Source organism: Oncorhynchus kisutch, linkage group LG22, assembly GCF_002021735.2.
Source record: "Oncorhynchus kisutch isolate 150728-3 linkage group LG22, Okis_V2, whole genome shotgun sequence".
Lineage (NCBI taxonomy): Eukaryota > Metazoa > Chordata > Actinopteri > Salmoniformes > Salmonidae > Oncorhynchus > Oncorhynchus kisutch.
In genome coordinates, this window is record NC_034195.2 from 50181536 (window position 1) to 50208871 (window position 27336).

At 45.4% G+C, this 27336-nt stretch overlaps 1 pseudogene; it reads left to right on the top strand.

The window, feature by feature from the left end:
• LOC109867053 (potassium voltage-gated channel subfamily D member 2-like) overlaps positions 1–26823 on the top strand; it is a 104188-nt pseudogene extending 77365 nt beyond the window's left edge.
• The last annotated feature ends 513 nt before the right edge of the window (positions 26824–27336 follow it).

Genomic DNA, 27336 nt, shown 5'->3' on the forward strand with positions numbered 1-27336 from the left:
ACTACCTCTCTCCATTCCTGTCTGTCAGTCTATCTGTGTCTGTAGCTGTTATTTCTCTGTCTGTGTCAGAGAGCTAACCAGCACAGAGAGAGAAAAAAACAACCTTTTGTAGACTTAAACAGAGGACTGTTACCTTTCGTTCAAACAGAAAACCCGGATCGCTAAAAACCGTGCATCGAAGAGCCGGGGCGCTAACTCGTACATCCACTACAAACGCTACAACGGTCATTTCCTGATCCACAACTCTCTCAAAGAGGTACTGTAACAGAACCGACCGGTTGGAGGGGCTCATCATCGGCCCGTGACCAGTACTGCATGTCTCTCAGCTCAGGGCCATGTTGTGACCACGGGGGCTGCGTAACACCAGGGGGACTGCTTATGGCGTAACACCAGGGGCTGTTGCCCTTGCTGCTCCCATTCCAGTGCTTCAGTATAGTCGGCTTCGTCGTAGACTGTCTTGACAGCACCCATCACCTCTTTCTCAGCTACAGCATTGACATGCACTTTCCAAACTCTATCAGGACCAGCTCTCCACTCTGTTACTCCCCCTGCTGGCGAATTGGAGCTATCACTCACATTGACTCATCATAACCAAGTCGTGCAACTGTCTGCCATACAGGGTGTAGGGTGAAGTTTCCCCTAGATGCTGATCTTCAGTTAGTTTTAACATGTTATATTTAAGATTGGAGTGAAAAAGCTGATCCTAGATCTGTACCTAGAGGAAACTTCATCCTGGAGGGTCCAACAATGTTTGTAGGGAAAAGATAGAAGGAGTCACAAATGTTTTTTCAGCTGAACACCTGGCTGCTTATCACTCGGTATATGTTGTCTGGAGTGATGAATCACGCTTCACCATCTGGCAGTCCGACGGACAAATCTGGGTTTGGCGGATGCCAGGAGAACGCTACCTGCCCAAATGCATATTGCAACTGTAAGGTTTGGTGGAGGAGAAATAATGGTATAGGGCTGTTTTGATTGTTCAGGTTAGGCCCCTTAGTTCCAGTGAAGGGACATCTTAACGTTATAGCATACAATGACATTCTAGATGATTCTGTGCTTCCAACTTCGTGTCAAAAGTTTGGGGAAGTCCATTTCCTGTTTTAGCATGACAATGCCTCTGTGCACAAATTAGGGTCCAACCATAAATGGTTTGCCGAGATCGGTGTGGAAGAACTTGACTGGTCTGCACAGAGCCCTGACCTTAACTCCATCAATCACCTTTGGGATGAATTGGAACACCGACTGCAAGCCAGGTCTAATCGCCCAACATCAGTGCCCGACTTCACTAATGCTCTTGTGGCTGAATGGAAGCAAGTCCCCACAACCATGTCACAACATCCAGTGGAAAGCATTCCTAGAGGAGTGGAGGCTGGTATAGCAGCAAAGTAGTGACCAACTCCATATTAATGTCCATGATTTTGGAATTAGATGTTTGTGGAGCAGGTGTCCACATACTTTTGGTCATATAGTGTATCTTCCATAGGGTCATCTAAGAACCATTGCAGGCTAGGCTTCTTAATTTCAGCACTGCGTGTGGTTTTCTACAGCTGACCAATGCCTAACACTCCTCTGCTCAGAGTTGGTCCCTCAGTAATGTTTAGCCCTAATTCCTATTCTCTGTCTTCTTCTCTCTGTGTACCCCAATGTTTAGCCCTAATTCCTATTCTCTGTCTTCTTCTCTCCCCAAGGCGTCCAAGGAAGCAGGACAGCTCCTAGTGGGAAAACCCAACATTCCCTTTGAGAGCCATCATCACCACCTTCTGCACTGCCTGGAGAAGACCACAGTAAGAACACCTTTACCATAACCCCTAACTATGATCTTTACCATAAACATAACCATAACCCCTAACCATAAACATAACCATAACTCCTAACCATAACCCCTAACCATAACCTTTACCATAAACATAACCATAACTCCTAACCATAACCTTTACCATAAATATAACCATAACCTTTACCATAAACATAACCGTAACCCCTAACCATAACCTTTACCATAAACATAACCGTAACCCCTAACCATGATCTTTACCATAAACATAACCGTAACCCCTAACCATGATCTTTACCATAAACATAACCATAACCATCATCACCCCCTGATTACCAGCATGCCAAAGATAACATGCATTTTGCCAGCCCAGTAACGTTGTGCCTTCAAAACAGACAAGCATACTTTATTTTACATGTATGTATAATTCAGAGAGATAAAAAAGCATGTATTTTATGTTAGCCATGACAAACACACACACACACACACACACACACACACACACACACACACACACACACACACACACACACACACACACACACACACACACACACACAACACACACACACACACTCGCACACACACACACACACACACACACACAACACACACACACACACACACACACACACACACACACACACACACAACACACACACACACACACACACAACACACACAACACACACACACACACACACACACACACACACACACACACACACACACACACACACACAACACACACACAACACACACACACACACACACACACACACACAACACACACACACACACAACACACACACACACACACACACACACACACACACACACACACACACACACACACACACACACACACACACACACACACACACACACACACACACACACACACACACACACACACACACACACACACACACACACACACACACACACACACACTCGCACACACACACACACACGCACGCACACACACACACACACACACACACACACACACACACAACACACACACACACACACACACAACACACACACACACACTCGCACACACACACACACGCACGCACGCACACACGCAGACACACACACACACACACACACACACACTCGCACACACACACACACACACACACACACACAACACACACGCACACACACACACACACTCGCACACACACACACACACACACACACACACACAACACACACGCACACACACACACAACACACACGCACACACACACACACACACTCGCACACACACACACACGCACGCACACACACACACACGCAGACACACACACACACACGCAGACACACACACACACACACACCTACATGCCGTTCTATATGGTAGAGTATATGCCTGCTTCATACCCCTTAGTGCTGCGTGCAGCATTATGTATGTTGGCTGAGGAGAAACATGAACAGGAAGCAGGAGAGAGAGAGAGAAATGCCTTTACTCCTATGGAACTTTTGTGGGTGTAATGTTTACTGTTAATTTTTTCTTCATTTGCTTTGGCAATGTTAACATATGTTTCCCATGCAAAATAAAGCCCTTAAATTGAAATTGAATTGAGAGACAGAGACAGAGAATAACTACTGTGGGTTATGCTTCAACAGAAACCTTGGGAAAATCCTCTGCATTATCATTAACAGCAGACGTACATTTCCTCAGTGAAAACAATGTACTGAGCAAATGTCAGAATGGCTTTTTACCAAATTATTGTACGACAGACCACGTATTCACCCTGCACACCCTAATTGAAAAACAAAACAACCAAAACAAAGCCAAAGTCTTCTCATGCTTTGCTGATTTCAACAAAAGCCTTCAACTCAATTTGGCATGAGGGTCAAGTATACAAATTGATGGAAAGTGGTGTTGGGGGAAAAACATACAACAATATGAAATCCATGAACACAAACAACAAGTGTGTGTGCGGTTAAAATAGGCAAAAAAACACACACATTTCTTCCCACAGGTCCGTGGGGTGAGACAGGGATGCAGCTTAAGACCCACCCTCTTCAACATATATATAAATGAATTGGTGAGGGCACTAGAACAGCCTGCAGCACCCGGCCTCACCTTACAAGAATTTATTAAAAATGGCGCCGGAAGAAATGGCAGCAGTTGTACGGGCCCACGACCAATTGTGCTATATTTTTCCCGCGTTATTTCGAACTTATTTTGTACATAATGTTTCTTCAACCGTATCTTATGGCAAAGAAAGAGCTTCTGAATATCAGGACAGCGATCACTCACCTCGGATTAGACTAAGAGCTTCTGGATATCAGGACAGCGATCACTCACCTCGGATTAGACAAAGAGCTTCTGGATATCAGGACAGCGATCACTCACCTCGGATTAGACAAAGAGCTTCTGGATATCAGGACAGCGATCACTCACCTCGGATTAGACTAAGAGCTTCTGGATATCAGGACAGCGATCGCTCACCTCGGATTAGACTAAGAGCTTCTGGATATCAGGACAGCGATCACTCACCTCGGATTAGACAAAGAGCTTCTGGATATCAGGACAGAGATCACTCACCTCGGATTAGACAAAGAGCTTCTGGATATCAGGACAGCGATCACTCACCTCGGATTAGACTAAGAGCTTCTGGATATCAGGACAGCGATCACTCACCTCGGATTAGACAAAGATTTTTTCTACAACGAGCAAGACGCACAGGACATTCTCCAAACACCCAGCAGGGCCAACATCCCTGTTATTTGCAAGAGGAAGCGATGCAGGTACAAAGAGCCAGATGCCTCGTCAGGACCCGCAGAAGGCGAGTGTGAAAGCTGCCATTACCGTCAATACTACTCGCCAACTTGCAATCATTGGACAATAAATTAGACGAGGTACGATCATGAATATCCTACCAACAGGACATCAAAAACTGTAATATCCAATGTTTTACGGAATCGTGGCTGAATGACGACATGGATATTCAGCTAGTGGGATATACGCTGCACCGGCAGGATAGAACAGCACACCCCGGTAAGACGAGGGGGTGGGGTCTGTGCATATTTGTAAACAACAGCTGGTGCACAAAATCTAAGGAAGTCTCTAGATTTTGCTCGCCTGAAGTAGAGTATATTGTGATAAACTGCAGGCCACACTACTTGCCTAGAGAGTTTTCAGCTATACTTTTTGTGGCTGTTTGTTCACCACCACAGACAGATGCTGGTACTACACTCAGTCAGCTGTTTAAGGAAATAAGCAAACAGGAAACCGCTCACCCAGAGGCGGCACTCCTAGTGGCCAGAGACTTTAATGCAAGGAAACTTAAATCAGTTCTACCAAATTTCTATCAACATGTTAAATGTGTAACCAGAGATAAAACAAAGACCACCTGTACTCCACATACAGAGATGCGTACAAAGCTCTTCCTCCATTTGGTAAATCTGACCACAATTCTATCCTCCTGATTCCTGCTTACAAGCTAAAATGAAAGCAGGAAGCACCAGTGACTCGGTCTATAAAAAAAAGTGGTCAGATGAAGCAGATGCTAAACTACAGGACTGCTTTGCTATCACAGACTGGAACATGTTCCGGGATTCTTCCGATGACATTGAGGAATACACCACATCAGTCACTGGCTACATCAATAAGTGCATTGAGGACGTCGTCCCCACAGTGACTGCACGTACATACCCCAACCAGAAGCCATGAATTACAGGCAACATTTGCACTGAGCTAAAGGGTAGAGCTGCCGCTTTCAAGGTGCGGGACTCTAACCCGGAAGCTTACAAGAAATCCCTCTATGCCCTGCGACGAACCATCAAACAAGCAAAGCGTCAATACAAGGCTAAGATTGAATCATACTACACCAGCTCCGACTCCGACGCTCGTCTCATGTGGCAGGGCTTGCAAATTATTACAGTCTACAAAGGGAAGCACAGCCGCGAGCTGCCCAGTGACACGAGCCTACCAGACGAGCTAAATAACTTCTATGCTCGCTTCGAGGCAAGCAACACTGAGACATGCATGAGACCATCAGCTGTGCCGGACTACTGTGTGATCACGCTCTCCGTAGCCGACGTGAGTAAGACCTTTAAACAGGTCAACATTCACAAGGCCGCTGGGCCATACGGATTACCAGGACACGTGCTCTGGGCATGTGCTGACCAACTGGCAGGTGTCTTCACTGACATTTTCAACATGTCCCTGATTGAGTCTGTAATACCAACATGTTTCAAGCAGACCACCATAGTCCCTGTGCCCAAGAACATAAAGGCAACCTGCCTAAATGACTACAGACCCGTAGTACTCACGACCATAGCCATGACGTGCTTTGAAAGGCTGGTAATGGCTCACATTAACACCATTATCCCAGAAACCCTAGACCCACTCCAATTTGCATACCGCTCAAACAGATCCACAGATGATGCAATCTCTATTACACTCCACACTGCCCTTTCCCACCTGGACAAAAGGAACACCTATGTGAGAATGCTGTTCATTGACTACAGCTCAGCGTTCAACACCATACTACCCTAGGCCTGATCACCGACAACGACGAGACAGCCTATAGGGAGGAGGTCAGAGACCTGGCCGGGTGGTGCCAGAATAACAACCTATCCCTCAACGTAACCAAGACTAAGGAGATGATTGAGGACTACAGGAAAAGGAGCACCGATCACGCCCCCATTCTCATCGACTGGGCTGTAGTGGAGCAGGTTGAGAGCTTCAAGTTCCTTGGTTCCACATCAAGTTCCACATCAGGGCGCGACAAAGCCTATTCCCCCTCAGGAAACTAAAAAGATTTGGCATGGGTCCTGAGATCCTCAAAAGGTTCTACATTTGCAACATCGAGAGCATCCTTACCGGTTGCATCACTGCCTGGTACGGCAATTGTTCGGCCTCCGACCGCAAGGAGGGTAGTGCGTATGGCTCAGGGTAGTGCGTATGGCACAGTACATCACTGCGGCTAAGCTGCCTGCCATCCAGGACCTCTACATCAGGCGGTGTCAGAGGAAGGCCCTAAAAATGGTCAAAGACCCCAGCCATCCCAGTCATAGACTGTTCTCTCTACTACCGCATGGCAAGCGGTACCAGAGTGCCAAGTCTAGGACAAAAAGGCTTCTCAACAGTTTTTACCCCCAAGCCATAAGAATCCTGAACAGGTAATCAAATGGCTAACCAGACTATTTGCATTGTGTGCTCTTTTTACGCTGCTGCTACTCTCTGTTTATCATATATGCATAGTCACTATACAGTCATGTACATACTACCTCAATTGGCCCGACCAACCAGTGCCCCTGCACATTGGAATTTGAAGTGAAATATCTAGTGTTTGCTGATGATCTGGTGCTTCTGTCACCAACCAAGGAGGGCCTACAGCAGCACCTAGATCTTCTGCACAGATTCTGCCAGACCTGGGCCCTGAGAGTAAATCTCAGTAAGATAAAAAATAATGGTGTTCCAAAAAAGGTCCAGTCGCCAGGACCACAAATACAAATTCTATCTAGACACCGTTGCCCTAGAACACACAAAAACTGTACATACCTCGGCCTAAACATCAGCGCCACAAGTAACTTCCACAAAGCTGTGAACGATCTGAGACAAGGCAAGAAGGGTGTTCTATGCCATCAAAATTAACATAAAATTCGACATACCAATTAGGCTCTGGCTAAAAATCAGTTATAGAACCCATTGTCCATTATGGATGTGAGGTCTGGGGTCTGCTCACCAACCAAGATTTCACAAAATGGGACAAACACCAAATTGAGACTTGCAGAAGTTTGCAAAAATTATCCTCAGTGTACAACATAAAACACCAAATAATGCATGCAGAGCAGAATTAGGTCGATACCCGCTAATTATCAAAATCCACAACCACCAACCACCAAATCCACAACCACCAAATTCTACAACCACCTAAAAGGAAGCGATTCCCAAACTTTCCATAACAAAGCCATCACCCACAGAGAGATGAACCTGGAGAAGAGCAAGCAAGCTGGTCCTGGGACTCTGTTCACTAACACAAACAGACCCCACAGAGCCCAGGACAGCAACACAATTAGACCCAACCAAATTATGAGAAAACAAAAAGATAATTACTTGACACATTGGAAAGAATTAACAAAAAACTGAGCAAACTCGAATGCTATTTGGCCCTAAAACAGAGAGTACACAGTAGCAGAATATCTGACCACTGTGACTGACCCGAACTTAAGGAAAGCTTTGACTATGTACAGACTCAGTGAGCATAACTTTGAAATTTGGAAAGGCCGCCATAGGCAGACCTGGCTCTCAAGAGAAGACAGGCTATGTGCACACTGCCCACAAAATGAGGTGGAAACTGAGCTGCACTTCCTAGCATCCTGCCAAATGTATGACCATATTAGAGACACATATTTCCCTCCGATTACACAGATCCACAAAGAATTAGAAAACAAACCCATTTTTGATAAACTCCCAAATCTACTGGGTGAAATATCACAGTGTGCCGTCACAGCAGCAAGATTTGTGACCTGTTGCCACAATGGCAACCAGTGAACTATACTATATTTATGTTTATTTATATTCCCCTTTGTACCATTTGCACATCGTTACAACACTGTATATAGACATAATATGACATTTGTAATATTTTGGATGTTCTATGAGTGTAATGTGTACTGTTCATTTTTATTGTTTATTTCACGTTTGTATATTCTCTACTTCACTTACTTTGGTAATGTTAACATATGTTTCCCATGCCAATAAAGCCCCTTGAATTGAGAGCGCGAGAGCAAGAGAGAGCTTGGTAGCTTGCCGATTCTCCACACTTCTCCCACAGAACAAGTGTAAGCATTGGCTGAAGGGACTTTCCCACCATTGTTAAATCCATCACGGAATGCGCAACTTCCAACTTCAGGAGAAGGGTGGAGCTGTTCCCTCCCCTCCGTCCTTGTTTACTCCCCTTCGAAGATCTGATTGGACTGGATATATAAAAAAAAGCAATATGATGGAATCTAGGTGGAGCTGACCTTTACACCTACTCAATTGTTTCAGATTGATGAATGGGAGTGAACTACAGAAAATGGGAGGGAACATCTTCCTGAAAAATATAAAATTTCATTTTAGTCATTTAGCAGACTCTCTTATCTAGAGTGACTTACATTAGTGCATTCATCTTAAGATACAGTAGCGAGGTGAGACAACAGTTGCAGTAACTACATTACATTACATTAAAGAGGCTATCAGCAAAGTCAGTGCTAGTTTTATTTCATTTTTTTAATTGCGGGGGGGTAAGACTGAGGTGTCTTATTTAAGATACTCTTTGAAGAGGTAGAGTTTCAGGCGTTAGCGGAAGATGGGCAGGGACTCTGCTGTCCTAGCAGTGGAGGCTGGTGGGACGAGCTATAGGAGGACAGGCTCATTGTAATTGGCTGGAATGGAATCAATGTAAAGGTATTGAACACATCAAACATATGAAAACCACATTTGAGTACTTTTCATTTATTACATTCTAGCCAATGTGCATGTCCTCCTAAAGCTCCTCCCAGCAGCCTCCTCAGTGTCCTAACATCAGGGGGAAGCTGGCTCCACCATTGGGGTGCCAGGACAGAAAAGGACTTTAGGGACGGCCAGAGGTGGCAGAAAGGAGTGAGGTTGGGATGTAGGGTTTGAGCAGAGCCTGAAGGTAGGGAGGGGCAGTTCTCCTTGCTGCTCCGTAGGCAAGCACCTTTGTCTTGTAGTGGATCCGAGCTTCTGTAACGGATGTGAAACGGCTAGCTAGCTAGTTAGTGGTGGTTCGCGCTAAATAGCGTTTCAATCGGTGACGTCACTTGCTCTGAGACCTTGAAGTAGTGGTTCCCCTTGCTCTGCAAGGGACTTGTCATTTGTGGAGCGATGGGTAACGGTGCTTCGTGGGTGACTGTTGTTGATGTGTGCAGAGGGTCCCTGGTTCGAGCCTGGGTTTGGGCGAGGGGATGGACTATAGTTATACTGTTACACTTCCACCGAGAGCCAATGGAGTGTACGGAGCACCGGGGTGACATGGGAGATGCAGCTTTCTGGGTAAAATGCTAAAGGTTTAATGTCACAAGAGCCAACAGAGAGTTGTAGTAGTTCAGATGCGTTATGAAGACTGCCTGGATTAGGACCTGCACTCTTTCCTGTGTGAGGAAAGGTCGGTACTCTACGGATGTTGTTGAACATGAACCTGCAGGAGCGAGACACTGTTATTATATTTTCAGAGAATTACAGGGTGTTGTCCAGGGTCACGCCAAGGTTCTTTTCACTCTGGGAGGGGGACACTGTGTAGTTGTCGACCGTGATAGAGAGGTCTTGGAGCGTGCAGGCCTTCCCCGGGAGGAGGAGCAGGTCTGTTTTGTCAAGGTTGAGCTTGAGGTGGTAGGCTGAAATCCAAGCTGAGATATCTGCCAGGAACGCAGAGATGCATGTCAGTGTCAGAAGGGGGGAAGGAGAAAAGTTGAGTGTCATCTGCATAGCAATGATGGGAGAGACTATGGGAGGATATGACAGAGCCAAGTGACTTGGTGTATAGAGAAAAGATGAGAGGAGCTAGAACCAAGCCCTGGGGGACACCAGTAGTGATAACACATGGTGCAGACACAGATCCTCTCCAAGCCACCTGGTAGGAGCGGCCTGCCAGGTAGGATGCAATCCAAGAGTGTGCAGAGCCTGAGACGCCCAGCCCTGAGAGAGTGGAGAGGAGGATCTGATGGTTCACGGATGTTGAAGGCAGCAGATAGATCTAGGAGGATGAGAACAGAGGAGAGAGAGTTAGAATTGGCAGAGCGGAGAGCCTCCGTGACAAAGTGGAGAGCAGTCTCAGTTGAGTGACCTGTCTTGAAGCTTGACTGTTCAGGGTCAAGAAGGTCATTCTGAGAGAGATAATAAAGAGAGTTGGTCAGAAACAGCACGCTCAAGTGTTTTGGAAAGAACAGAAAGAAGGGATACCAGTCTGTAGTTTTTGACATCAAAGGGATCGAGGGTTGGTTTCTTGTGGAGGGGAGTGACTCTGGACATCTTGAAGTCAGAGGGGACGCAGCCAGTGGTCAGGGATGAGTTAATGAGGGAAGTAAGGAAGGGAGGTCTCCAGAGAAAAGGGGATGTGGTCAGGTGGTCAGGTGGTCAGGTGGTCAGGTGGTCAAGTGGTCAGGTGGTCAGGTGGTCAGGTGGTCAAGTGGTCAGGCGGCTGGACATCACTAGTCGCAGGATTTCATCTGGAGAGAGAAGGTAGAAAGAGGTCAAGGCGTAGGTTAGTTCTGTTTGAGTGGGACCAGTGGACTCAGTAGGCTGTTGTGAATGAGGAGTGGATGATGTCAAAGAAAGTGGTTGACAAAGTCGTCTGCAGAGAGAGAGGAGGTGGAGTGATATAGGAGGGAGAAGGTGGAAAAGAGTTTCCCAGGTTTGGAGGCAGAGGCGTGGTATTAGAGTGACAGGAAGCGGCTTTAGCAGTGGATACAGAAGAACAAGTAGAGAGGAGGTAATGGAAGGATGGAAGGTAGTAAGTTTGGTTTTCCTCCATTTTTGCTCAGCTGCCCACAGCTCTATTCTGTGAGCCACGCAGTGAGTCATTCAGCCACAGAGCAGGAGGGGAGGATCGAGCCGGTTGGGAGGAAAGTGGACAGTGAAAATCAAAAGGAGACGGAAAGGGAGGAGAGTAGGGTCCAAGAGGCAGGAGAGAGAGAGAGTCAGGAGACAGCAGGGTGAAGGATTTAGTAGAAGGGAGAGATGATGGGATAGAAGAGGAGAGATTAGAGGGAAAGAGAGCGACGATTAAAATACCATCTGGTTAGGGGCTGAGTGGGTAGGGAGAGAGGGAGAAAAAAATTAGATTGAAGGCACCCAGTACGATACGTGGTGAGCCATCGTAGGGAAATTAGCTTATCAAGGTGTCATACTCATTGAGGAACTCTCCAAGGTCACCTGGTGGCCGATAGATGACAACAATGTTAAGCTTGAGTGAACAAGTGGACAAGTTACATTCGAATGAGGAGCTGGAAAGGTGAGAGTGGGGGAAAAATAGAAAATATCAATTCATGAGAAATAAGTATCTCTGACACCACCGCAACGACCAGATGCTCTCGGGAATATGAGAGTTCACATAGTCAGATGAAGAGAGAGCAGCCGGAGTAGAAGTGTTTTCTGGGGTATGTGGACAAAGGTATGTGGGCAACCCTTCAAATCAGTGGAAACAGATATTTCAGCCACACCCGTTGCTGACAGGTGTATAAAATCGAGCACACAGCCATAGAATAAAAAATAAATCAAGCTCAGCCGCGAAGTGGTAGGCCACACAAGCTCACAGAACGAGACCACCACAGTGCTGAGGTGGTAGGCCACACAAGCTCACAGAATGAGACCACCACAGTGCTGAAGTGGTAGGCCACACAAGCTCACAGAACGAGACCACCACAGTGCTGAAGTAGTAGGCCACACAAGCTCACAGAACGAGACCACCACAGTGCTGAAGTGGTAGGCCACACAAGCTCACAGAACGAGACCACCACAGTGCTGAAGTGGTAGGCCACACAAGCTCACAGAACGAGACCACCACAGTGCTGAGGTGGTAGGCCACACAAGCTCACAGAATGAGACCACCACAGTGCTAAAGTAGTAGGCCACACAAGCTCACAGAACGAGACCACCACAGTGCTGAAGTAGTAGGCCACACAAGCTCACAGAACGAGACCACCACAGTGCTGAAGTGGTAGGCCACACAAGCTCACAGAACGAGACCACCACAGTGCTGAAGTAGTAGGCCACACAAGCTCACAGAACGAGACCACCACAGTGCTGAAGTGGTAGGCCACACAAGCTCACAGAACGAGACCACCACAGTGCTGAAGTGGTAGGCCACACAAGCTCACAGAACGAGACCACCACAGTGCTGAGGTGGTAGGCCACACAAGCTCACAGAACGAGACCACCACAGTGCTGAAGTAGTAGGCCACACAAGCTCACAGAATGAGACCACCCCAGTGCTGAGGTGGTAGGCCACACAAGCTCACAGAACGAGACCACCACAGTGCTGAAGTAGTAGGCCACACAAGCTCACAGAACGAGACCACCACAGTGCTGAAGTAGTAGGCCACACAAGCTCACAGAACGAGACCACCACAGTGCTGAAGTGGTAGGCCACACAAGCTCACAGAACGAGACCACCACAGTGTTGAAGTGGTAGGCCACACAAGCTCACAGAACGAGACCACCACAGTGCTGAAGTAGTAGGCCACACAAGCTCACAGAACGAGACCACCACAGTGCTGAAGTAGTAGGCCACACAAGCTCACAGAACGAGACCACCACAGTGCTGAGGTGGTAGGCCACACAAGCTCACAGAACGAGACCACCACAGTGCTGAGGTGGTAGGCCACACAAGCTCACAGAACGAGACCACCACAGTGCTGAGGTGGTAGGCCACACAAGCTCACAGAACGAGACCACCACAGTGCTGAGGTGGTAGGCCACACAAGCTCACAGAACGAGACCACCACAGTGCTGAGGTGATAGGCCACACAAGCTCACAGAACGAGACCGCCAAGTGCATAACGCGTAAAAAGGGTCTGTCCACGGTTGCAAGCCTCCGGAAGCAACGTCAGCACAAGAACAGTTCGTCGGGAGCCTTCATGAAATGGGTTTCCATGGCCAAGCAGCCGCACACAAACCTAAGATCACCATGTACAATGCCAAACGTTGTCTGGAGTGGGGGCCTTCCCAGAAAAGTGGGGGCTGTTATAGCAGCGAAGACGGTACCAACTCCATATTAATGCCCAGGATTTTGGAATGAGATGTTCAATGAGCAGGTGTCCACATACTTTTGGTCATGAAGTGTATGTCTCTGTCAGGGCCAAAAAGTCGAGGGGCTTTAGGGTGACAAAGGCTGAGATGAACTAGCCTTTTTGCCCACAGATTGGCAGTTCCAGAGGCTGTCGGAGACTAAGAATTCCATATGGGTTGTGCGCTCAGGGTACAACAGAGCGCGAACAGGGATAGAAGTCACACGCATACTTTACAAAGCTACAAAAGAGCAAAACGAGATCATCTGAAAAAAACCTAATAATTGCTAACACTAATTGCTGATTGGGGACGAAGGACACGCCTCTCAGCACTAATTGCTGATTGCCTAGCAGAGGCGAAGGTCACGCCTCTCAGCACTAATTGATGATTGCCTGGCAGAGGTGAAGGACACGCCTCTCAGCACTAATTGCTGATTGCCTAGCAGAGGCGAAGGACACGCCTCTCAGCACTAATTGATGATTGCCTGGCAGAGGTGAAGGACATGCCTCTCAGCACTAATTGATGATTGCCTGGCAGAGGTGAAGAACATGCCTCTCAGCACTAATTGATGATTGCCTGGCAGAGGTGAAGGACACGCCTCTCAGCCCTAATTGATGATTTCCTAGCAGAGGTGAAGGTCACGCCTCTCAGCACTAATTGATGATTGCCTAGCAGAGGTGAAGGTCACGCCTCTCAGCACTAATTGATGATTGCCTAGCAGAGGTGAAGGACATGCCTCTCAGCACTAATTGATGATTGCCTGGCAGAGGTGAAGGACATGCCTCTCAGCACTAATTGATGATTGCCTGGCAGAGGTGAAGGACATGCCTCTCAGCACTAATTGATGATTGCCTGGCAGAGGTGAAGGACACGCCTCTCAGCCCTAATTGATGATTGCCTAGCAGAGGTGAAGGTCACGCCTCTCAGCCCTAATTGATGATTGCCTGGCAGAGGTGAAGGTCACGCCTCTCAGCCCTAATTGATGATTGCCTAGCAGAGGTGAAGAAAAATACCTCCTCCAACAGACCCACCCACCAATTATCAGAACACTATCACAAATTGACCTGAAATCAGTCCAAATCAATCTCCCAACACTTTAAAGTCAGAAGTACTGAGAATCCAGCAGTTGAAACAACACTGATTAAATACAGTAGGCTAGGAGGTAGATCACCAACCTCTTATGAGTCAATATCACTTTTGCAGTCAAAAAGTAAGCCGAGATCTACCGCTCAGATTTATTTATTTTTTTACATAATTATATATATTTTTTACATGAACCTAATTAAAATTTGGTTTGTGCAGTAGGCCTAATACATTATCACAGCATATTGGCTGTCAGTCCCCTGGATATCAGGACAGCAATCACTTGGATTAGACAAAGATTTCTTCAACAACAACAACAAGCAGAACTCACACGATATTCTCCAAACACCCCACAGGGCAGACATCCCAATTATTCGCAAAAAGAAGCGACGCAGAGGATGAAGAGCCGGATGCCTCGTCCGGACCCGCAGAAGGCAACTAGGGAAACGCAGAAGGCAACTAGGGAAACGCAGAAGGCAACTAGGGAAACGCAGAAGGCAACTAGGGAAACGCAGAAGGCAACTAGGGAAACGCAGAAGGCAACTAGGGAAACGCAGAAGACAACTAGGGAAAGCTGCCGTTACCGTCAACATTACAATCATTGGACAATAAACTAGACAAAGTACGATCACGAATATCCTACCAACCGGACATCAAAAACTGTAATATCCTTTGCTTCACGGAATCGTGGCTGAATGACGACATGGATATTCAGCTAGCGGGATACACGCTGCATCGGCAAGATAGAACAACACGAGGGGGGGGCGGTCTGTGCATATTTGTAAACAACAGCTGGTGCACGAAATCTAAGGAACTCTCTAGATGTTGCTCGCCTGAAGTAAAGTATATTGTGAAAAATTGCAAGCCACACTCCTTGCCTAGAGAGTTCTCAGCTATACTTTTCGTGGCTGTTTATTTACCACCACAGACAGATGCTGGCACTAAGACCGCACTCAGTCAGCTGTATAAGGAAATATGCAAACAGGAAACCACTCACCCAGAGGCGGCGCTCCTAGTGGCCGGCGAGCTGCCCAGTGACACAAGCTTACCAGACAAGCTAAATCACTTCTATGCACGCTTCGAGGCAAGCAACACTGAGGCATGCATGAGAGCATCAGCTGTTCCGGACGACTGTGAGATCACGCTCTCCGTAGCCGACGTGAGTAAGACCTATAAACAGGTCAACATACACAAGGCTGCGGGGCCAGACGGATTACCAGGACGTGTGCTGACCAACTGGCAGGTGTTTTCACTGACATTTTCAACATGTCCCTGATTGAGTCTGTAATACCAACATGCTTCAAGCAGACCACCATAGTCCCTGTGCCCAAGAACACAAAGGCAACCTGCCTAAATGACTACAGACCCGTAGCACGCATGTCCGTAGCCATGAAGTGCTTTGAAAGGCTGGTAATGGCTCACATTAACACCATTATCCCAGAAACCCTAGACCCACTCCAATTTGCATACAGCCCAAACAGATCCACAGATGATGTAATCTCTATTGCACTCCACACTGCCCTTTCCCACATGGACAAAAGGAACACCTATGTGAGAATGCTGTTCATTGACTACAGCTCAGCGTTCAACACCATAGTACCCTCAAATCTCATCACCAAGCTAAGGAACCTGGAACTAAACACCTCCCTCTGCAACTGGATCCTGGACTTCCTGGCGGGCCGCCCCCAGGTGGTGAGGGTAGGTAGAAACACATCTGCCACACTGATCCTCAACACTGGAGCTCCCCAGGGGTGCGTGCTCAGTCCCCTCCTGTACTCCCTGTTCACCCACGACTGCATGGCCAGGCATGACTCCAACACCATCATTAAGTTTGCAGACGACACAACAGTGGTAGGCCTGATCACCGACAACGACGAGACAGCCTATAGGGAGGAGGTCAGAGACCTGGCCGGGTGGTGCCAGAATAACAACCTATCCCTCAACGTAACCAAGACTAAGGAGATGATTGTGGACTACAGGGAAATGAACACCAGGCACGTCCCCATTCGCATCGATGGGGCTTTAGTGGAGCTTGTTGAGAGCTTCAAATTCCTTGGTGTCCACATCAACAACAAACTAGATTGGTCCAAACACGTGAAGAGGGCACAACAAAGCCTATTCCCCCTCAGGAAACTTAAAAGATTTGGCATAGGTCCTGAGATCCTCAAAAGGCTCTACAGCTGCAACATCGAGAGCATCCTGACCGGTTGCATCACTGCCTGGTACGGCAATGGCTCGGCCTCCGACCACAAGGCACTTCAGAGGGTAGTGCGTACGGCCCAGTACATCACTGGGGCTAAGCTGCCTGCCATCCAGGACCTCTACACCAGGCAGTGTCAGAGGAAGGCCCTAAAAATTGTCAAAGACCCCAGCCACCCAAGTCATAGACTGTTCTCTCTATTACCGCATGGCAAGCGGTACCGGAGTGCCAAATCTAGGACAAAAAGGCTTCTCAACAGTTTTTACCCCCAAGCCATAAGACTCCTGAACAGGTATCCAAATGGTTACCCGGACTATTTGCATTGTGTGTGTGTGTCCAACCCCTCTTTTACGCTGCTGCTACTCTCTGTTTATCTTATATGCATAGTAACTTTAACTAAACATTCATGTACATACTACCTAATTGGCCTGACCAACCAGTGCTCCCACACATTGGCTAACCGGGCTATCTGCATTGTGTCCCACCACCCACCACCCCCTCTTTTTACGCTACTGCTACTCTCTGTTCATTATATATGCATTATCACTTTAACCATACCTACATGTACATACTACCTCAATAAGCCTGACTAACAGGTGTCTGTATATAGCCTTGCTACTCTTTTTCAAATGTCTTTTTACTGTTGTTTTATTTCTTTACTTACCTACACACACACACACATATACTTTTTTTCCCGCACCATTGGTTAGAGCCTGTAAGTAAGCATTTCACTGTAAGGTCTACTACACCTGTTGTATTCGGCGCACATGACAAATAAACTTTGATTTGATTTTGATTTACCTGGCCTGCCAATATTGTTCTTAGTCCATATTATATTTAGAACTGTAAAGTCCATGGAGAATAAGAGCACCTCCTCCCAGCTGCCCACTGGACTGAGGCTAGGAAACACTGTAAAGTCCATGGAGAATAAGAGCACCTCCTCCCAGCTGCCCACTGCACTGAGGCTAGGAAACACTGTAAAGTCCATGGAGAATAAGAGCACCTCCTCCCAGCTGCCCACTGCACTGAGGCTAGGTAACACTGTAAAGTCCATGGAGAATAAGAGCACCTCCTCCCAGCTGCCCACTGCACTGAGGCTAGGTAACACTGTAAAGTCCATGGAGAATAAGAGCACCTCCTCCCAGCTGCCCACTGCACTGAGGCTAGGTAACACTGTCACCACCGATAAATCCACGATCATCGAGAATTTCAATATGCAATTCTCTACGGCTGGCCATGCTTTCCTCCTGGCTACTCCAACCCCGGCCAACAGCTCCACAACCCCCGTAGCTACTTGCCCAAGCCTCCCAGCTTCTCCTTCACCCAAATCCAGATAGCAGATGTTCTGAAAGAGCTGCAAAACCTGGAACCGCACAAATCAGCTGGGCTAGACAATCTGGACACTCTCTTTCTAAAATTATCCACCGCATTGTTGCAACCCCTATTACCAGTCTGTTCAACCTCTCTTTCGTATCGTCCGAGATCCCAAAAGATTGGAAAGCTGCCGCGGTCATCCCCCTCTTCAAAGGGGGAGACACTATAGACCCAAACTGTTATAGATCTATATTCATCCTGCCCTGCCAATCTAAAGTCTTCGAAAGCCAAGTTAATAAACAGATCACTGACCATTTCGAATCCCACCGTACCCTCTGCTCTGTGCAATCTGGTTTCCGAGCTGGTCATGGGTGCACCTCAGCCATGCTCAAGGTCTTAAACGGCATCATAACCGCCATCGATAAGAGACAGTACTGTGCAGCCGTCTTCATCGACCTGGCCAAGGCTTTCGACTCTGTCAATCACTGTATCCTTATCAGCAGACTCAACATCCTTGGTTTCTCAAATGACTGCCTCGCCTGGTTCACCAATTACTTTTCAGACAGAGTTCAGTGTGTCAAATCGGAGTGCCTGTTGTCCGGACCTCTGGCAGTCTCTATGGGGGTACCATAGAGGGTTCAATTCTCGGGCCGACTCTTTTCTCTGTATATATCAACGATGTCGCTCTTGCTGTGGGTGATTCCCTGATCCACCTCTACGCAGACGACACCATTCTGTATACATCTGGCCCTTCTTTGGACACTGTGTTAACTAACCTCCAAACAAGCTTCAATGCCATACAACACTTCTTCCGTGGCCTCCAAACTGCTCTTAAACGCTAGTATAACCAAATGCATGCTTTTCAATCGTTCGCTGCCCACACCCGCCTGCCCGACTATCATCACTACTCTTGACCGGTTCTGACTTAGAATATGTGGACTACAAATACCTAGATGTCTGGCTAGACTGTAAATTCTCCTTCCAGACTCATATTAAACATCTCCAATCCAAAATTAAATCTAGAATCGGCTTCCTATTTCGCAACAAAGCCTCCTTCACTCACGCCGCCAAACATGCCTACATGCACTGAGGTCGGAAGTCTGACATTTCCAAGTTCCCAGTTGTCTTGAATGCACTGAGGTCGGAAGTCTGAGATTTCCGAGTCCCAGTCTTCCACCTGATGGCTAAACTCAAGTTAAAATGCAAGGCTACACTTGGCTAATCATTCATTGCAGCTGCAGCGTGAGTGGAAGAATGGACAACTGTGTTTTATGTTTTAAAATAGTGTTGAATAAAAACGGTGTTGATAGTGCTTGATAAAAAGTCACTCATGAAAACAGCAGGTCTTTGCTGTATTCTTTGACAGTCTCTCTCTGATCAAGGTATTAAAAGTTATTAAATCTCACTAAAGGCTAGTATCAAACTTTGCTGTGGCTGGGGTTGTGAAAACTTTAGGCACAGTGACTTGAGCTATCGCATTGGGATTGGTCAGAGCAGTAGGTGCTCTCCTTTAGCCACAGGTCTCCCAATCCGTTGGGTAAGCGGAGTTTGTCTTTTCAGACAAATGAAATGGTTTAAAATGAGAACACTTTGCCTACCCGGTGTGCATGGGTTCTGAATCAAGTGCACCTACCGCCAACAGTGCAACAGATTTTTTTTTTTAAAGGAGCCTTTATCGTTGGCCTTTCTACAGAAATATTTGGTGATCAACTAGGAATGCCTTGAAGATCGACCGGTTGGTGACCACTGAGGTATAGGGACAGCACTTGCCAGACTATACCAAAGACAACATTTATTGAAAGACAAAAATATACTTGCTACTCTTGCAGAGATGAGTTGTCTTCACAGGCTATAGAGGGTGTATCTAAAATTTTATTTCCTTTATTCCTCATTTCCTCTTTCCTCGTCTCCTTCTCAAAACGCGCTGGAGGAGAAGATCCGAGGAACCTTTTTTTGAGAAGGAGGCAAGGAGAGAAATGTGCGGGATATTGAGAATATTGAGATTCACCCATGAGGGTTTCATAATGCCATCTGGTGGTGCAGTCTGGGTCATACGCTCAGATGACCTTCAAGTCTTATTACCCATTCAACACACGGGGAAAGAGGAACAGCTTCACAGATGGTCGTTGATGTGGACGTCTGGGCCGGGACAATATGCTTCTATTCCCCTGGTACTACTTTATCATTTAAATGAATCGTCAAAACACTATTGCTATGGTTTTGACGTAGGCATTTGTCTCTTTACCAACAAAAAAAATGGGCCAATTGTGGGTCGTTAAAGCACAGCAGGTGATTAAAGGAAAGAGGTAAACAACTTTATTATTAGCCCTCTGGGAAAATTGGTTTTGCAGCAAAATCATGTCCATAAAAACAACAGACAACAGACGTTACACAGGGAATAAGAGACTGATGTCACTGTAAATCATAGGACTGGGTCATACTAATGACTGGAATGGAAAGGTATCAGTCACATAGAAAACATTAACTGTGTTTTGATACCGTTACATTCATTCCAATTCATCCATTACAAGGAGCCCATCCTCCCAATTTCGCCATCCACCAGCCTCCACTATTACCATTGATTTCCATGTCTCTTTCTCTCTCTCTCTCTCTCTCTCTCTCTCTCTCTCTCTCTCTCTCTCTCTCTCTCTCCAGAATCATGAGTTTATTGACGAGCAGACTTTCGAGACCAACTGTATGGAGGTAACCATGGTGAACAAATCCGGATCTCGAACCTCGTCCCTGTCGTCGTCTCCCTCCGGCCTGTCATCCTGCTGCTCCAGACGACACAGGAAGAAGAGCTCCAGTCTGCCCAACTGCAATAACCAGGAGCTTTCCACCATCCAGATCAGAGAGAGGCCTGTGGTCAACAGGTAGTCGCACAGACAGATCCACACAAAAAAACACATAGGAGTGTCGTAAGCACGCTTGCCTGGGCGACATGTATTAACGCTCACATGTGTACACACACACACACACACACACACACACACTCACACACACATTCAACCCCCCCCCCCCCCCCCTCCCACACACACACACACATCAACCCCCTCACGCACACACACACACACACACTCACACAGCAAATGGACACACACACACAAGCATATACAGTTAAATACACACACAAGCACACACACCTCACCCCTCTGTCTCTCTCTGCCCTCTCCCCTACAGTCGCTCCAGCCTGAACTCCAAACTAGACTCTGAGACGGTGCCGTTGAAGAGCGAGCCCTACATCACCACCTCCGTGGTCAACCTGCGTCCCGCCCCTCTCCCATTGGTGACATCATCAGACGGTGACGGATCCACCAGCTCCACCGTCAATTATTCTCAGAGCAACATTGTCAGAGTGTCGGCCTTGTAGATGTCCACTGTCAGTCAAGGTCTGTTTGGCTGACTGTTTGGCTGACTGTTTGGCTGACTTCATGGAAAACTGTTTGGCTAACTGGTCTCAAGGAGAAACAGCAGCAGGAGAGAGAGAGAGAGAGAGAGAGAGAGAGAGAGAGAGAGACAGAGAGAGAGAGAGAGAGAGAGAGAGAGAGAGAGAGAGAGAGCACTAATTGATTGGACTGATTGGAGGACAGTCATCCTGCCAGAATCCCGCATAATTTCCTGCAATTCTACACATTTTGCAATGTCAATAATATCTGAGTGAGTAACTAACAAAATCAATTGGGGCCCCCCTGGAGGTCAGGGCCCCTGGACACGTGCCCTGCGTACCTGGTCGGTATTCGGCCATGATTACTACAAGTTTAGATACCGTAAAACTTCAATTAATAGCCTGGCCGTTTATTTTCTTAAATCACTGAGCACAAAAGGTGCTTATTAGAGACAGGCTTATCTTTGACCAAGACGTCTATTTCCTTAATGCACACAGCTTTTTGCATAGATAATTGTTGAATTCCAGCATTCACGTCCATCATTTTAATCACCTTCTTTATTTCCTGCTCTACTGTGTTATAATTTATACACTTTGTATTTCAATATATATATTTTTTTTACTTTTCCTTGACAGGATAATTATTCTCCTCTTTGACTGTGTGTTTTCAGTAGTTCTTACTTTCGCCACTAGATCAAACGATTTCTAGGGGTCGTTGTTGACTGTTTTTATGCTTGCCAGTAAGGTAGCAGTCCTCAGCTGTTATCAGCCAATGGCTAGCAGTTCCTTACTGGTGATAAAAACGGATGATTGACATCATTTTTTCGAGTCATTACTGAATTATATAATTTAACAAATCAAACATTAAACTATTTATTTATTTTAAACAAGTGTTTATTTGCTGCAAGGTGTGCAGTTAGTTGCTTTTAAAAGGGACAGGCGGTTATTTGAAACTCTGCGTTTATGGAAGTTTTACAGTAGCTGGCTAAATTAACTTACTAATCTAAACATTGTTAGTTGACATGACTGTCAGTGACTGTCATAACAAGAGAAACATTGCTGATGCACAACCAAATTTCCAACTTGCACCTTGTATATTCTGTTATTCTAACTCAACAGTAAGTTGAGACCCCGACTGAGTTCTTAGCAGCCTGGGGCCCTAAGTGGCCACATACAGTTGAAGTGGGAAGTTTACATAAGCTTAGGTTGGAATCATTAAAACTCGTTTTCCAACCACTCCACAAATTTCTTGTTAACAAACTATAGTTTTGGCAAGTCAGACAGGACATCTATTTTGTGCATGACACAAGTAATTTTTACAACAATTGTTTACAGACAGATTATTTCACTTATAATTCACTGTATCACAATTCCAGTGGGTCAGAAGTTTACATACACTAAGTTGACTGTGCCTTTAAACAGCTTGGAAAATCCCAGAAAATTATGTCATGGCTTTAGAAGCTTCTGATAGGCTAATTGACATCATCTGAGTCAATTGGAGATATAACTCTGGATATATTTCAAGGCCTACCTTCAAACTCAGTGCCTCTTTGCTTGACATCATAGGAAAATCAAAAGAAATCAGCCAAGACCTCAGAAAAAAATGTGTAGACCTCCACAAGTCTGGTTCATCCTTGGGAGCAATTTCTAAATGCCTGAAGGTACCACATTCATCTGTACAAACAATAGTACGCAAGTATAAACACCATGGGACCACGCAGCCGTCATACCGCTCAGGATGGAGATGCATTCTGTCTCCTAGAGATGAAAGTACTTTGGTGCGAAAAGTGCAAATCAATCCCAGAATAACAGCAAAGGACCTTGTGAAGATGCTGGAGGAAACAGGTAGAAAAGTATCTATATCCACAGGAAAACGAGTCCAATATCGACATAACCTGAAAGGCCGCTCAGCAAGGAAGAAGCCACTGCTCCAAAACCACTATAAAAAAGCCAGACTACGGTTTGCAACTGCACATGAGGACAAAGATCATACTTTTTGGAGAAAAGGACTCTGGTCTGATGAAATTAAAATAGAACTGTTCGGCCATAATGACCATTGTTATGTTTGGAGGAAAAAGGGGGAGGCTTGCAAGCCGAAGAACACCATCCCAACCATGAAACATGGGGTGCTTTCCTGAAGGAGTGACTGGTGCACTTCACAAAATAGATGGCATCATGAGGGAGAACAATTATGTGGATATATTGAAGCAACATCTGAAGACATCAGTCAGAAAGTTAAAGCTTGGTTGCAAATGGGTCTTCCAAATGGACAATGACCCCAAGCATACTTCCAAAGTTATGGCTTAAGGACAACAAAGTCAAGATATTGGAGTGGCCATCACAAAGCCCTGACCTCTATCTTCTAGAAAATTTGTGGGCAGAACTGAAAAAGCATGTGCGAGCAAGGAGGCCTACAAACCTGACTCAGTTACACCAGCTCTGTCAGGAGGAATGGGCCAAAATTCACCCAATTTATTGTGGGAAGCTTGTGGAAGGCTACCCGAAACATTTGACCCAAGGTAAACAATTTAAAGGCAATGTTACCAAATACTAATTGAGTGTATGTAAACTTCTTACCCACAGGGAATGTGATGAAAGAAATAAAAGCTGAAGTAAATCATTCTCTCTACTATTATTCTGACATTTCACATTCTTAAAATAAAGTGGTGATCCTAACTGACCTAAAACAGGAAATATTTACTAGGATTAAATGTCAGGAATTGTGACAAACTGAGTTTAAATGTATTTGGCTAAGGTGTATGTAAACTTCCCACTTCACCTGTATGTCTCTTATGCCTGGTGCCGGCCTTGGTCAGAGGTCATGGTTTGAATAGCTCTCTGTCCTGGTATGGACTACCACTGGACTCTGCATGTGATTAAACTGCTGGCTGGCTGCCTTGGAGCTAAGGGACTTGATCTAAGCTAAAAGCCTTTTGCTCTTTGGGGACCAATGATAGATCATCCATCTATGGAACAAAGAGGAAGTACATTCAGGAAGTCCTGAAGTACATCTCCTTCCTATAAGCACAGGAGGCTCAAGCAACGAACTATTCAATCGCTGGATCGTTGATGCCTGGAAAAAAAAACACTGAGATACATTTTTGGAGGACTATGAATAAATGATTTTACTGAAGTGGACTAAATCAGGGTCACATATTGTTTCTTGGTAGTCTTAAACAAATCTACTTTGAAACAAAAGTGAACATCTCACACACATGGTTATGGGTCTTAAAAGAAAGAAGACACTTGTACCATGTCAGGTATAGATTTCAAATGTATTACATTTTGAGTTTGCAACACAGAAGACTGAAATATAACAAAACAATGTTTGACACAGAAACACCAGATTTTCTGCTGTTTTTTATTTATTTTTAAGAATGTTAATTTTTTATTTTTTATGAAATTGTTTTTAAAAAATGTTAATGATATTCCACCCATGAGGCCACTAGAGGGCGATTTGGTCATTTGACTGCAGGAAAGGTTCAAAATGTCGTCTCTTGTGACTCAAGGTGGAAAAAAGAGAGGAGAACTGCAGTTGAAAGTCAAAGTCCTGTTTCTTGATGAAGTGGAGAGACTCAAGACAAAGCACACATGCATTCAAGTACTCATATGAAGGTCAATCCTCAGATCTGTCTATTATTATTATGTATGGGACAGTCCAGCTTTCTCTCTCCGCTCATATCAAACTGCCGGACCTGGGAGCCCTTTATTAAACCAAGGGACATTTTCCTCCTTGATTGAACCGATCTTCCCCTTTACTCCTGTATATTAATTCAGCCGATATGTAACTTACACGTGTGTTATTTGGAATGAAGTGCCACTTAGTCACTGTGAATATTCATTTCCTATTGGATTAATGTCTTTACTCTATGAGTATAGACCTTTCCCTATCCTGAAACGGTTCAAATGTTCAAAGTAAGAGTCCTAATTCAGGGCCCGAGCTAGCTAGGACCTGATCCTAGATCAACTCTGAGATGCGTTATATGAATACAGGCCCCCTGGCATTCGCAATCTGTTTTTTATCTTAGGCTTTATGCCTGACTTACTGATAGGAACATGATGTAACATACATTTCTCCGAATTACATTGACCTCAAACTGAAATTGAAGTTGAATTGAAATTAGAAAAATAGATGTTAGCTATTACCAGGTAGAAATAAAGTTGTATAATATAAGTTATCACAACTAGTAAAGCACTGCCACCTCTAGAAGCCATGTAGATCTGTCAATCTAAACCTGGAGAGACACTACTGTTATCTTAACCTACGCCTTTGTCTGAAGCTCCAGACATCCGTATTAAAGTTGCTTGTATCAATACCTTTGAAATGAGGTATATGGGTAAACAAAAAGCCATATCCCTCTTTTGGTTCCATTTATCAAAAACAAGCAAGACCTTGGTACTAAAGTCACTGTGTTAAAATAATAAATTATGTTGTACATTGTTAGTAAATGTTGTAAATATTTCTCTGTTTTGTCTTCACAAAACACCGTTATAGCATAATTCCTCTGATTTCTAGGTTTAGATAGCAGTTGTGACACATAGGTACACTTCACCTTAATTAATAAGTGACCATCCTTTATGTAACTACAATGATGTTTACTGCAGTTACATATGTCCACTGAGTGTACAAAACATTAGGAACACATTCCTAATTGAGTTGTGCCTCCTTTTGGCAATTTGTCGGGGCTTGGAGTCTACAAGCTATCGAAAGCGTTCCATGAATATGCTGGCTCATGTTGACTCTAATGCTTCCCACGGTTGTGTCAGGTTGGCTGGATGTCCTTTGGGTGGTGGCCCGTTCTGTAACCTGTCTCCTCACCTTCATTTACACAGATTGAAGTGGATTTAAAAGGTGACATCAAAGAGGGATCATAGCTTTCACTTGGATTGACCCGGTCAGTCTATGTCATGGAGAGAGCAGGTGTTCCTAATGTTTTGTCCGTTCAGTGTATTAATAATAAGGCCAACTTAAAGTGAAGCGTTAACAACTCATAATATTTCTATCTGTTGATAAATGGACTTTGCATGCGGTCATTGCATAATTCAGTTGTATTCAATTAGGATGTATCCAAGGTTTGTGAATGACAACATGAGTGAGTGTCCCGGGGAAGATGTAAAAAAAATGGTACATGATAAGAATGATGATTTTAATGAATTATAGATAGATCCTGTTATGGACAAAATATACAGATTATAAGGGGAAGAAGCTACAAAAGAAAATCCCAAATGGTGGATTTTGGTGCAGTGGATAGAATACATCAATACTGTAAATACATAGCTGTTCTACTAATAAAACACTTGATAAGATCAAACTGAGTATTTTAACCTTTCTTTCTTTCTCACAACTGATGTTATTATGGTGCTGATGGTGATGATGGTGCTGATGTTATTATGGTGCTGATGGTATTATGGTGATGATGGTGCGGATGTTATTATGGTGCTGATGTTATTATGGTGATGATGGTATTATGGTGATGATGTTATTATGGTGATGATGGTGCTGATGTTATTATGGTGCTGATGTTATTATTGTGCTGATGGTGTTGATGGTATAGTGGTGCTGATGGTATTATGATGCTGATGGTGCTGTTGTTACTATGATGCTGATGATATTATGGTACTGATGGTGATGATGGTATTATGGTGCTGATGGTATTATGGTGCTGATGGTATTATGATGCTGATGGTATTTTTGGTGCTGATGGTGCTGATGTTATTATGGTGCTGATGGTGCAGATGATTTATGGTGCTGAGTGTGCTGATGTTATTATGGTGCTGATGGTGATGATGGTGCTGATGTTATTATGGTGCTGATGTTA